Genomic DNA, 13,150 nt, shown 5'->3' with positions numbered 1-13,150 from the left:
GTATACAGGCCCTTTTCAAAAAATTAGCATATTGTGATAAAGTTCATTATTTTCTGTAATGTACTGATAAACATTAGACTTTCATATATTTTAGATTCATTACACACAACTGAAGTAGTTCAAGCCTTTTATTGTTTTAATATTGATGATTTTGGCATACAGCGCATGAAAACCCCAAATTCCTATCTCAAAAAATTAGCATATTTCATCCGACCAATAAAAGAAAAGTGTTTTTAATACAAAAAAGTCAACCTTCAAATAATTATGTTCAGTTATGCACTCAATACTTGGTTGGGAATCCTTTTGCAGAAATGATTGCTTCAATGCGGCGTGGCATGAAGGCAATCAGCCTGTGGCACTGCTGAGGTGTTATGGAGGCCCAGGATGCTTTGATAGCGGCCTTAAGCTCATCCAGAGTGTTGGGTCTTGCGTCTCTCAACTTTCTCTTCACAATATCCCACAGATTCTCTATGGGGTTCAGGTCAGGAGAGTTGGCAGGCCAATTGAGCACAGTAATACCATGGTCAGTAAACCATTTACCAGTGGTTTTGGCACTGTGAGCAAGTGCCAGGTCGTGCTGAAAAATGAAATCTTCATCTCCATAAAGCTTTTCAGCAGATGGAAGCATGAAGTGCTCCAAAATCTCCTGATAGCTAGCTGCATTGACCCTGCCCTTGATAAAACACAGTGGACCAACACCAGCAGCTGACATGGCACCCCAGACCATCACTGACTGTGGGTACTTGACACTGGACTTCAGGCATTTTGGCATTTCCCTCTCCCCAGTCTTCCTCCAGACTCTGGCACCTTGATTTCCGAATGACATGCAAAATTTGCTTTCATCCGAAAAAAGTACTTTGCACCACTGAGCAACAGTCCAGTGCTGCTTCTCTGTAGCCCAGGTCAGGTGCTTCTGCCGCTGTTTCTGGTTCAAAAGTGGCTTGACCTGGCGCCTGTACACGGTGGCTCTGGATGTTTCTACTCCAGACTCAGTCCACTGCTTCCACAGGTCCCTGGAATCGGTCCTTCTCCACAATCTTCCTCAGGGTCCGGTCACCTCTTCTTGTTGTGCAGCGTTTTCTGCCACACTTTTTCACAGACTTCCCACTGAGGTGCCTTGATACAGCACTCTGGGAACAGCCTATTCGTTCAGAAATTTCTTTCTGTGTCTTACCCTCTTGCTTGAGGGTGTCAATGATGGCCTTCTGGACAGCAGTCAGGTCGGCAGTCTTACCCATGATTGCGGTTTTGAGTAATGAACCAGGCTGGGAGTTTTTAAAAGCCTCAGGAATCTTTTGCAGGTGTTTAGAGTTAATTGGTTGATTCAGATGATTAGGTTAATAGCTCGTTTAGAGAACCTTTTCATGATATGCTAATTTTTTGAGATAGGAATTTTGGGTTTTCATGAGCTGTATGCCAAAATCATCAATATTAAAACAATAAAAGGCTTGAACTACTTCAGTTGTGTGTAATGAATCTAAAATATCTGAAAGTCTAATGTTTATCAGTACATTACAGAAAATAATGAACTTTATCACAATATGCAAATTTTTTGAAAAGGACCTGTATATGCAATTGATCACATTTGTAATGATTAAGTTGCAATTTTGTAAAACAGAATATAAAATATCAACTTTAAATTTAAATATAATATTTAAATGTAATATCAAATAGCACACTACAGTTAAAGTTAAGCTGTAATATAATTTTATGCTTTAATATGTTAGTCAACATATCAAAATAAGTATACTTCTTTAAATCACAACAAATAAATATTTAAACAATGATTTAAAATGTATGAAACTTTTAATTTGACATTATTACCAAGTGCACTTTTTAAAAACTGTACTTAAGAATGTTATAACATTTCTGCAATTATAGTAAAAAAAATACTTGATTTGAAGTTCACTACAAAAAATACTCAAAATATAATTAAGTGCACTTTCAACTTTCATGCATCAAAATACAAAAGCATGTTGCAAAGTTATCCAAATGAATTAAAGTTTTCAGAATATGATAAACAGATTTAATCTATAGGCTTCTATTAAACACGGAAGCTCAGCTGTGCTTGTTTGATGCACAAGATGATTTGTTTTGTTTTTGATGTGTGAAAGGTTTGGTTGTGTGGACTTTTAATAGATGAAAATTGTGAGAGAATATCTAACTTTGTGTTAGCACAAGAGTTTGGAGCAAAATAATGACAAATGTGTCATTTTTGGATGAACTAAGCCTTTTATTATTGAAAGAAATTTCAGAGGAAGCTGACATTTTTATTTCTCAAGAGACCGCTCAGTTGTCAACAAATAGTGCCTGCATCCAATATATTCAATAAAATTCATTTTCAATAATATTAAATAACGCTGGTAAATATCAGCCAAGGCATTGACATGCCTGTAGATTTGAAGTCCACCACGACTGTAAAACCTCCACAATCAGCAGCTTCTACATCTGGCAAAGCCTTTGTGGTAGTGCCACAAAAATGTCTCCAAACAGTAACATTTCTATACGCCTGCTTTTGCATTTACAATTCCAGTGTTTTAAAAACAAAAGCTCCTATAGTGAGCTGTTGAGACAATATTTAAGGCATTATAGTGCCCAAATGCTGCACAAGTCAGCAAGATAATAGGGTGCCGCTACAATAACAGACCACCATGCTATAACAGACTATCAGTACTTCATGTTTTCCTGCATCCTGGAATGGAGAATATAACAACATGACAATCTAAGTAAGCATTTATCATCAACTCAGTGCTTCAGGATATATCAAGCCTTTAATGTAGGTAGGCCCATGCTGCTTTTTATATACACAGCTTAAAAAAAAACTAAATCTTCTTGTTTTATGTTTAGGATTGAGGATGATCTGATCATCAAATTCAAGCAGACTTTCTATTGATATGATTGTTCCTAGGTAGAAAAAGCCATTTGCCAACACAAGAGTTTAGTTTTTTCAGATTCTTTTGATATTTTTAGGGGACTTTACAGTTCTAAATCATATTTATGGAAGAGTTATGATCCATTTATTACCTTTAAACCACTTTTTGAGTACAGATCTAAAAATGAAAATTACCAACTTAAACTGTTGCATTGCAAAAAATGCTTTTCTTACTTAGATTTTTTGTCTTGTTTCCAGCCAAAATGTCAAAAAATTCTTAAATCAAAAAGAGTTTTCTTGACATGTAAAAATTATTGTCTTGTTTTCAGAAAAAATTGAAAATATGATTAATGTTTTACCCCATTGGCAGATTAATTTGCTTATTTCAAGCAAAAGTGCACTTAATTTTGACTTAAGATATTTTGGCTGGAAACAAGACAAAAAATATAAGTAAGAGATGCATTTTTTTGCAGTGTGTAAATACTTTAATTGCTTTGCAAACTTAATTTTTAAAGAAATTTATTTATGTAGTTTTTGTTTAGAAGGCAAGTAGCATATTATTGCAAAAGTAAAAAAAAAGACATTTATTTTTGTTAAAAATGCACAAAAATAGAATTTTAAAATTGTATATGAAATATTTATTTTCCATAACGTTACCCTAAAACTGTAATAATCAACAAACATAAATGTAAACATGTTAAGTTCCAAATTTGACGTTGATATATCAAGAAATGAGTTTTCAATAAGATTTAGTTTCCACTAGATGAAATTCATGTGACTATTTTTTCAGGACCTTGTAATCATTTGAATTTTTTTTTTTTTTTGCAATTTTTTTGGGTTCACATAACAACTGCAAAAAAACAAAACAAAAAAACAAGAAAAAACTCTAGCATAAAGTAAAAAAAAAAGTAAAAAAAGAAGAAATCCGATAATTTTTTTGCAGTGTGTAACTACTTTAATTGCTTTGCAAACTTAAATAATTTTTAAGGGAAATTTATTTATTCAGTTTTTGTTAAGAAGGCAAGTAGCAGATTATTGCAAAAGTAAAAAAAAAAGATATTTACGTTTATTTTTGTTAAAAATGCACAAAAATAGAATTTTAAAATTGTATATGAAATATTTATTTTCCATAACATTACCCTAAAACTGTAATAATCAACAAACATAAATGTAAACATGTTAAGTTCCAAATTTGACGTTGATATATCAAGAAATGAGTTTTCAATAAGATTTAGTTTCCACTAGATGAAATTCATGTGACTATTTTTTCAGGACCTTGTAATCATTTGAATTTTTTTTTTTTTGTATTTTTTTTGGGTTCACGTAACAACTGCAAAAAAAAAAAAAAAAAAAAACAAACACACAAAAAAACATTTTTTAGCATGAAGTTAAAAAAAAGAAATCTGATCTTTTTTTGCAGTGTGTAAATTCTTTAATTGCTTTGCAAACTTAAATAATTTTTAAAGAAATGTATTTATTTAGTTTTTGTTAAGAAGGCAAGTGGCAGATTATTGCAAAAGTAAAAAAAATACATTTACATTTATTTTTGTTAAAAATGCTCAAAAATAGAATTTTAAAATTGTATATGAAATATATATTTTCCATAACATTACCCTAAAACTGTGTAATAATCAACAAACATAAATGTAAACATGTTAAGTTCCAAATTTGACGTGGAAATATCAAAAAATTAGTTTTCAATAAGATTTTGTTTGGGCGCAGTACCCAACATTTCCACTAGATTAAATTAATGTGACTATTTTTTCAGGACCTTGTAATCATTTAAAAAAAATTTTTTGCAATTTTTTATGGGTTCACATAACAAATGCAAAAAAAAAAAAAAAAAAAAAAAACTTTAGCATGAAGTCTGTAAATCTGTAAATCAAAAATTTCCAATAATGACCTTTTTAAGTTTGTTTTCAGGATTAAAGCAATTTGAGATTTCCATTGTGGGCTAATATAGCATTTTATGCTATTATATAATATAAATATATAAATACTTTCAAAAATAGTACTTATTATTTCAATACTAAAATGCTAAGACAATTTTGGGTGCACAATGATTTCAGTGCAAAAAAGTACAAAAGAGGCATTAGGAAACCCATCACTTTGAAATATGTGGCTTTAAACCAAACAGATTGGCATTGTTTTGCAGGACCCCAGTAGCCCTGAAAGGTTCAGATTTATTCCCGAATACCCAAGCAATAACCCAGCAAGCCAAATGCATACTTGTGTCAACAGCGTGTGCGTAAACAGACTCACCTATTTGTCATTCCATCTTTGAATGGGCCCTTTCTCTGCGCCGCTCCTCCAAGGTATTCCCTCGTTCCGGCCCAGTGCTTCCTCCACACCATTGACTACATCCAGGAACTTGGGTAAATAAGTCCCCGCTGTGCAGGCAGAGGTTAAAGCGGACCGTGCCAGTTTTGACGGCGTCGTGAAAGAGGTGAGAGCAAATCACTGCCGTGTGAATACATGCATTCATGTCGCAGCGTGATTATGAAAGAAATAAAACTCCAGCGTGTTGGCTAACTGAAGTGTATCAGGACACATTTTACATGACAGTTTCCAAGCTACATCGCAATTACAGGAAAACATGTAATCAATATGCAATCATTAATTGCCTTGTAATTAAAATGTTTAAATGTTGTACACATTACTATAGTCATTAATTATATTCACATGCACAGTGTGTTACATAGACACCGACACCGTAATCAAGTGCTGTGAAACAAACTAATTAAAAACCTAGGCCTAAATTAACCACTAGCTATTTGTTGGAAATAATTTAGCTTACTGTAATAAGTTTATGCTTTTTTTAAGCATAACAGTGCATGAGCAAAATAAACAATTTGCGTTTATTGAACCTTTAAAAAAGGTTTGCATTTGTGCATCATGCTTTTATGGCTCATAAAGTATAATATGGAGCAATTGTTAACTCAATTAAAATTGAAAGTTGAAATTAAAAAATTAAAAATCAACCAATTTCAATCAATTTTATTCAGAAACTCAAACTGAGCAAAATTGAGCAAAAAAAATAAATAAATGCAAATTGCAATTTGGTGCAGATGTTGATATTTATATGGCCAGATAAAATTCTGACGCTTGGTCAATGAGATCTTAAAAACAATATGTGACCCTGGACCACAAAAACAAGTCTTAAGTAGCACAGGTACACAAAAATACATTGAATGGGTCAAAATACTTTTTTTCTTTTATGCCAAAAATCATTAGGATATTAAATAAAAATCATATTCCATGAGGATATTCGGTCAATTTCCTACTGTAAATATATAAAACTTTATTTTTGAGTAATATGCATTGCTAAGAACTTCATTCGGACAACTTTAAAGGCGATTTTCTCAAATGTTTTATTTTTTGCACCCTCAGATTCCAGATTTTCAAATAGTCATATCTTGGCCAAATATTGTCCAAACCATACATCAATGGAAAGCTTATTTATTTAATTTATAGTTATAAAAAAATTACCATTATGACTGGTTTTGTTGTCCAGAGTCAACATACTAATTACATAAAATGATATAAATATCTCCATATATCCCCCAATAATATGTCTTAGTAAGATGGTATTTAAATGCTTAGTCTGATGATCAAAACATATAATGCAATGCAATACAATAATGATTGAGAAATGCACAAATAAACATTCCTCAAAAGCCTGATGATCATATTTGAGAATCAAAATTGAAATGACTTTTTTTATTAAAATTATGTCTGGATAACCAAATAAAAGTTGCTTCAGTCCAAAACTTCAAGGTTAGACACTGCAGGTGAATAGGGTAAAAAAATTAACTAATAGTTATCACCTTACTTAACCAGTTGATTGATTACTTTGATAACTGCAAACATTTTTTTGTATTACAAGTTTTCTACAATGCAAATGAGCCATTATTTAATGAAATATGCGATAATTTGCATACATTTCTAGTACAAAAATCTAAAGTCAGTTTCAAAATCCTTGTTTAATTTTTTTGACATATTAGAGTCAAATGTTTTTACCGAGGGGATTTTGGGCATCTCATTTTGTCACGCCATAATTCAGAAAAAAACGTAGAACAGACAGGATACTCTTTTTTTAAAATAATTTTTGAGGGGAGTAAAATGTAGTATAAAATCAAGCAAATTATATATGAACAAATCCCTCTATAAAACCTTCAGGATATGGACAGGAATAAAAATGTAAAGTTTGGTGTGTGTAAGTGCTACTTGAAGTGGAGATTTATGGCTCAGTGTAGAAGAAAAAACAAATTTTAAGAAACAATATGTACTGTAATTGAAATCTATTGACACAAATAGATAAAGTGCTATAAAAGAAACACTTAACAGTGTTTTCTTTCCACTAGTCTGAAAAAACACTTTATGAAAAAACAAAAAGCCAAAAATCTCAAACTTGACAGGTGCATGAAAAAACAGCATTTTTGCCTTCCCCTCAATTCTTACTTTTACCTAAAAAATTTAAAAAAGGTATTTGACTTGCTAAAAAATATTCTAAGCATGTAGCAGATTGTGTGCAACAAGTTTTTTCAGCAACGTTTTGATTGTGTTGATAATTAAGAGGCCTTAGAAATTTGCATATCAAGCATGATCACTAGACTTGATTCCTCTATTAATTTTACCCCAAATCTGTCACTTTCCATTTGAATTGACGCTGTAAGCATTGTTTTAACCACAAGATGGCAGTGTATATCAAACTGGAGGTGGAGAAACAGCCTGAATGTTCTTTCCAGCCTCTCACCGGATCCCCTAATTAGGATCAAAATAAATGATGCGCCGCATTAGCAGAGACTATGGGTAAGAGCTTGCATAAATTACATCCCTCCGTGTGCATTCGTCTGGCTGTCACTACTCATTAAGTCATGAGTGAATTTGCATGAGATTATGAAATGCGAAATACACAGTGCCACCGCCAAACAATTTACTAGTAAACTGTAATGTCCCGTAATAGCAGAAATGTTATTTTCCCGACCCAGAATCATGTGAAAGTAGCACAGTAAAGGAGCTGGGCACCGCAGGCTGTGATTGGGGCTCTCAGTGGCACCACAGCAGGGCTCTCAGCATTAGGGTTTGGCAGGGTGTTTTATGAGGGGCCTTCTGGGTGGCAGCTCATGCACGACTTTAACGCAGATATGCCGTTTTTCCACAATCCCACGGGTGTAGCTCTTTCTTTAACTTAATTACTTTTAATGAAACCATTGAAAGAAAAGGGTCAGTTCCTATTACTAGGCAATTTAAAAGAACTGTGGAGAGCGCCTATTTTTGGACAAATGAAGTGTTCTCGATTCATGCGTCTGTCCTCTCAGAGCTAGTTTCCCATCACTCTCACACGATTTTTCCATGACACACTTATCTCAAGATTGCTCTGTGTAGTTCCAGTGACTATGAATCTGAAATTGGCCTAGCGACAATGATTGTAAAATAAAAGCTCCACATGAAAGCTGGATTGGATCTATCAGAGAGAGCGACTGCCAGCATGTCAGTGTGGCTAATGCTGCACCAACATACAGACCGGCTGGCTTTGGTGTGTCTGTAATCCAGAATCATTCGAGTGAATTATAGTTATTAAGCACCATCTGGGTTTGCTAGGTCCGTACCATCACGAGTACATCATGTTATAGGTGCAGCAGGTGGCTGGGAAATGTGTAAATCACTGACTTTTCATCATCTGCCGAGACTAGCTGTCTTTGGGGTCGTGTGAACCAATTAGGAGAGTCTAGTATATATATCTGTCAGTGGCAAGCGGTGACGTCAATTGGTATCTGTCATCGGTTAGAATCATGATGGCAGGTGTCAATTTAAAAGTAGGGCTGTTGCCATTAATAGCCATTAAGACAATTGCATGCACTGGGTGTCAATATAACATCAGGTTGACGTTGGACCCCATGAATGAAATTGAGAATGAAAATCCAGTTGACGTCAGTATTTGTGGACTACAAAACCAGTCTTAAGTAGCATGGGTGTATTTATAGCAATAGCTAAAAATACAGTGTATGGGTCAAAATGATCTTTTTATCAGAATTTTCTTTTATGCCCAAAATCATTAGGGTATTAAATAAAGATCATGTTCCATGAAGATATTTTGTACATTTCCTTCTGTAAACTTAATTTTTGATTAGTAATATGCATTGCTAAGAGCTTCATTTGAACTACAGACGATTAAAGTTAGTCATTTAAACTAATTTTATTGTATTTTAATTTATTGGCTGCCTGCGCCAGCCTCCTCTTTTTTCCATCAATTATTAATTTGATTATTGCTGGTGATTTTAATGTTCATGTGGATAATAATGCCTGCAACACTGCTTCTGAATTTTTAAATATTATGGAATCTTTAACTTTATTCAGCACGTCTCTGGTCCTACGCATAATAAGGGACATATGCTTGATCGAGTTTTCTCTTCACATTCTAAACATTGGCACTGTTTGCATTGAAGATATTTGTTAGTGATCACAAATGTTGCTTGTATTGAGGATCCTCTATCTGTTAAAGGGATCATCCGTTGCCCATTTTCCACACGTTCATATGATTCTTTAGGGTCTTAAAGGGTTACGAAACCCCAGACAACTTTTTCTGAGTTTCTGAGTTTGTGTTGCATATCATAGAAAGCAACGTTGGCATCTGTTAATATTAATTGTTTGAGATAACTGGTTAATTTTGAGCTTTTTTGCGCTATTTTCATCTTCCGGGTTTAAAATCTACATTGTCCTGATGTCACCGTTTGTGACGCGGCGATGGACTATAGTACATCGATGACGCATCGGTGTCTCATAAATTCATGACGCTGCGTGTTTTTATCCTATGAGAAGTCGATTCGCTTAATTATTCAAGACAGCGAGTGCTGATTTGCTGTGGCAGGCGCTTCAGACTATGAGATTGCATACATTAACTGAAAGGAACGTTCATGGATGAAAGAGAGTGTTTGAGTTTGGCATACGCGATTCATTCACAAAGTAAGTGTAAGTGGTTTTTCCTTGACGCAACCCATCAAAAGGCTTATATAAACGTGGCAAAATAAGCCTTAACAGTTATTAGTGGTTCAACAGTGTGTTCATATATAGGTTTTCGATGCATAGTGCAAAAGGATGTGTATTTATTTGTGTTTTAAACTCATGGGGAGCGAAATGAAACTGTCTGAACCCAAAGTTGTCTGTGTTGTCTCTCTCCCCTCTCCTCCACGCAGCGCTGTGAGCGCGCCACGCCCACTTTTGCAGCATTTTTCAAAACTGTGGTGAGAGTAGCCAGTGCTGAAAAGTCTCTAATATACTTTGGTTAATATTTCTCATTAGTAGAGTAAAAAAAAAAACACCCTTTACCTTATCAAAATCAGCTCTGCAAAAAATCAACTCATTTTATTGCATGGTCCCTTTAAATGCAAATGAGCTCTGCTCGCCCCGCCCCTCTCTGCTGAGGGATGATGAGATGTGATGTTTACATTATTAAGAAGGGCCATTTGCAAAGATTCATAAAAAACCTTATACTAACTTACTGTGGTTGAAGCTGCATCAGGAATGATTCGCATGAACAAACGTATATGTAGATTGGGATCGGCGCTTTCCTTTTAAAAACAAAGGCTCAGATATCGTGAGTTATTACATTCAACAACAGAACACCTCAATCGCTCAATCTGAGCCATTCTTGTCTTCCCCTGCACCTGAGTCACACAATGGCGATCAGAGTCGGACTGTTTCAGCTCGGTGAGGGCGGGTCTAAGGTAAGGCGCTCATGTCAATCAACTATTGTGGGAGCGTCCTCTGCCTGTGTGCCATCACACCGACAAGAAGCTGAGAATGACCTGATTTTAAAAATGGGATATTACTTTTAAAGATTAAAAAAAACACTGGGTGGATTTTTGTAATTGTAAGGTTGTTGTGAACACAAACTGCCAACACATACCATGTACAACATGTATACATCATGTAAAAGTTAGTTTTGCATCCAATGACCCCTTTAAAGGAACTCTCCACTTTTTTTTGAATAAGCTCATTCTCCAACTCCCCCAGAGTTAATAAGTTGAGTTTTACCGTTTTGAAATCCATTCAGCCGTTCTCCTGTTCTGGCGACATCACTTTTATCATAGCTTAGCATAGATCATTGAATCCTATTAGACCAATATAGCATCGCGTTCAAAAATGACCAACCTTTTCGATATTTTCCTATTTAAAACTCGACTCTTCTATAGTTATATCGTGCACTAATACTGGCAGAAAATGTAAAGCTGTGATTTTCTAGGCCGATAGGATTAGGAACTACACTCCCATTCCGTCGTAATAGTCAAGGAAGTTTGCTACCGTAACATGGCCGAAGCAGGCGCAGTAATATCATGCAGCATCTGAAATTAGTTCCCAGGTAGGTTAGCATTTGCACATGTGCTGCATGATATTACTGCGTCTGCTTCGGCCATATTACGGCAGCAAAAATTAGGACAAATATCGAAACTTGTTGGTCATTTTTGAACGCGATGCTATTGCAGTAATAGGATTCAATGATCTATGCTAAGCTATGCTAAAAGTGATATCGCCAGAAAAGGAAAATGGCTGAATGGATTTCAAAACGGTAAAACTCAACTTATTAACTCGGGGGGAGTTGGAGAATGAGGCTATTTCCAAAAAAAGTGGAGTGTTCCTTTAAGAAACAAGGAAGATGCGTGTGAGCATGTCTGTGTTTTCTGGTGTGCTTAATCCCTGTTAATGTGGGTGTAACAATGTCCAAGGTCTAGATGTTGTTCTGTGATGTGCACATAACAAAAGGATTTTATACAAGGGCAGTGTATAAGGGCAAAATGTGAAGCTTAAGAAATAAGAATGTATTAACAGCCTCAAATGATAAGGGAATTTATAGTACTGTTAAAATTAATAAGCCTCATAAGAAATCATTTGTTTCGAATGGCTTGTGTATGCAGAGCATTCACATCTAATATGGCCTGAACACCCCTGACATCTGTAGAAATCTGTTAGGATTACTCTCAGTGGCATTTGCTCAGATGATGCAAATACCAAAACCATAAATGCCATGTGACCTATCACTCATGAGCTTAAAAATTATTGCAGCATCCCAATTCGCCCCCTTCTACTATGCTTTAAAAGTAAATACTTTTTTTGTGAAGAAAAAGCATATTGAGTGTATAGCAGACGAGCTGTGGTCTGTCTCATAGTTATGTGCATTCTGTCAATTATCCTGTCACGTTTAACACAAAATCATAAAGACTCCCCAAAATTAATTTAATGTACACTACTTAAACAATTTGTACTACTGTATCAGAGAGAAATCAAGTAACACATTGATCAGCTAGTTGTTAGCTTTGCTGAAACTTAGTTTTTTGCATAATGAGGGCCAAATGCATGTTTTGCTTTTTTGCTATTTACATCTTTATAAATGTTCACAATGTTGTTGTAGATAAAATGTAGCACAGATAACTTTAAATAAGTATTTTGCATATTTTTCATTAGATTAGGTGTCATTGGGAGTTGATGGGAGTGGAAAGTTCTGCTGATCTACCAACAATGTGCAAATTACACAGACTCATTTTTATAATGACTAAAACAATCTACTAGAAGCAGCACAAATTAAAAACAATTGCAGCCATGGGTAATAAATAATTGGCCAAATACTCTCCTCCTGTATTGTGTCTGAAAGGGAAACTTCTATAATTGCATATGCAATAAGTTCAGTCACAAAATAGCTTTCCACACCTTTTCATCGCTGATTATTCACCTCATGTTTTTAGTAAATCCTCACTGTATTTTTATAACACCACAAACAGGGTCTGCACAAACAGTTAGTAAATCTGGACCTATATCTTAAACATCTTTCAGGGCATCTGTATGTAACTGTCAGTCTCTCACACACACACACACACACACACACACACACACACACACACACACACACACACACACACGTTGGGTTTACATGTTTTATGGGGACATTCCATAGGCGTAATGGTTTTTATACTGTACAAACCGTACTTTCTATGGCCCTACACCTACCCTACACCTAAACCTAGCCCTCACAGGAGATTGTGCACACTTTTACTTCCTCAAAAAAACTCATTGTGCATGATTTATAAGCCTGTTTCCTCATGGGGACCTGAGAAATGTCCCCACAAGGTCAAAATCTACTGGCATTCCTATCCTTGTGGGGACATTTGGTCCCCACAACGTGATGAATACCAGGTACACACACACACACACACACACACACACACACACTGAACTAAATCCTCCTCCAAAGTACAAAAATGAGGGAGTATCAGCTGTTTGTGT

The sequence above is a fragment of the Garra rufa genome, chromosome 10 (assembly GCF_049309525.1).
Source record: "Garra rufa chromosome 10, GarRuf1.0, whole genome shotgun sequence".
Lineage (NCBI taxonomy): Eukaryota > Metazoa > Chordata > Actinopteri > Cypriniformes > Cyprinidae > Garra > Garra rufa.
This window is presented reverse-complemented; position numbering follows the sequence as displayed.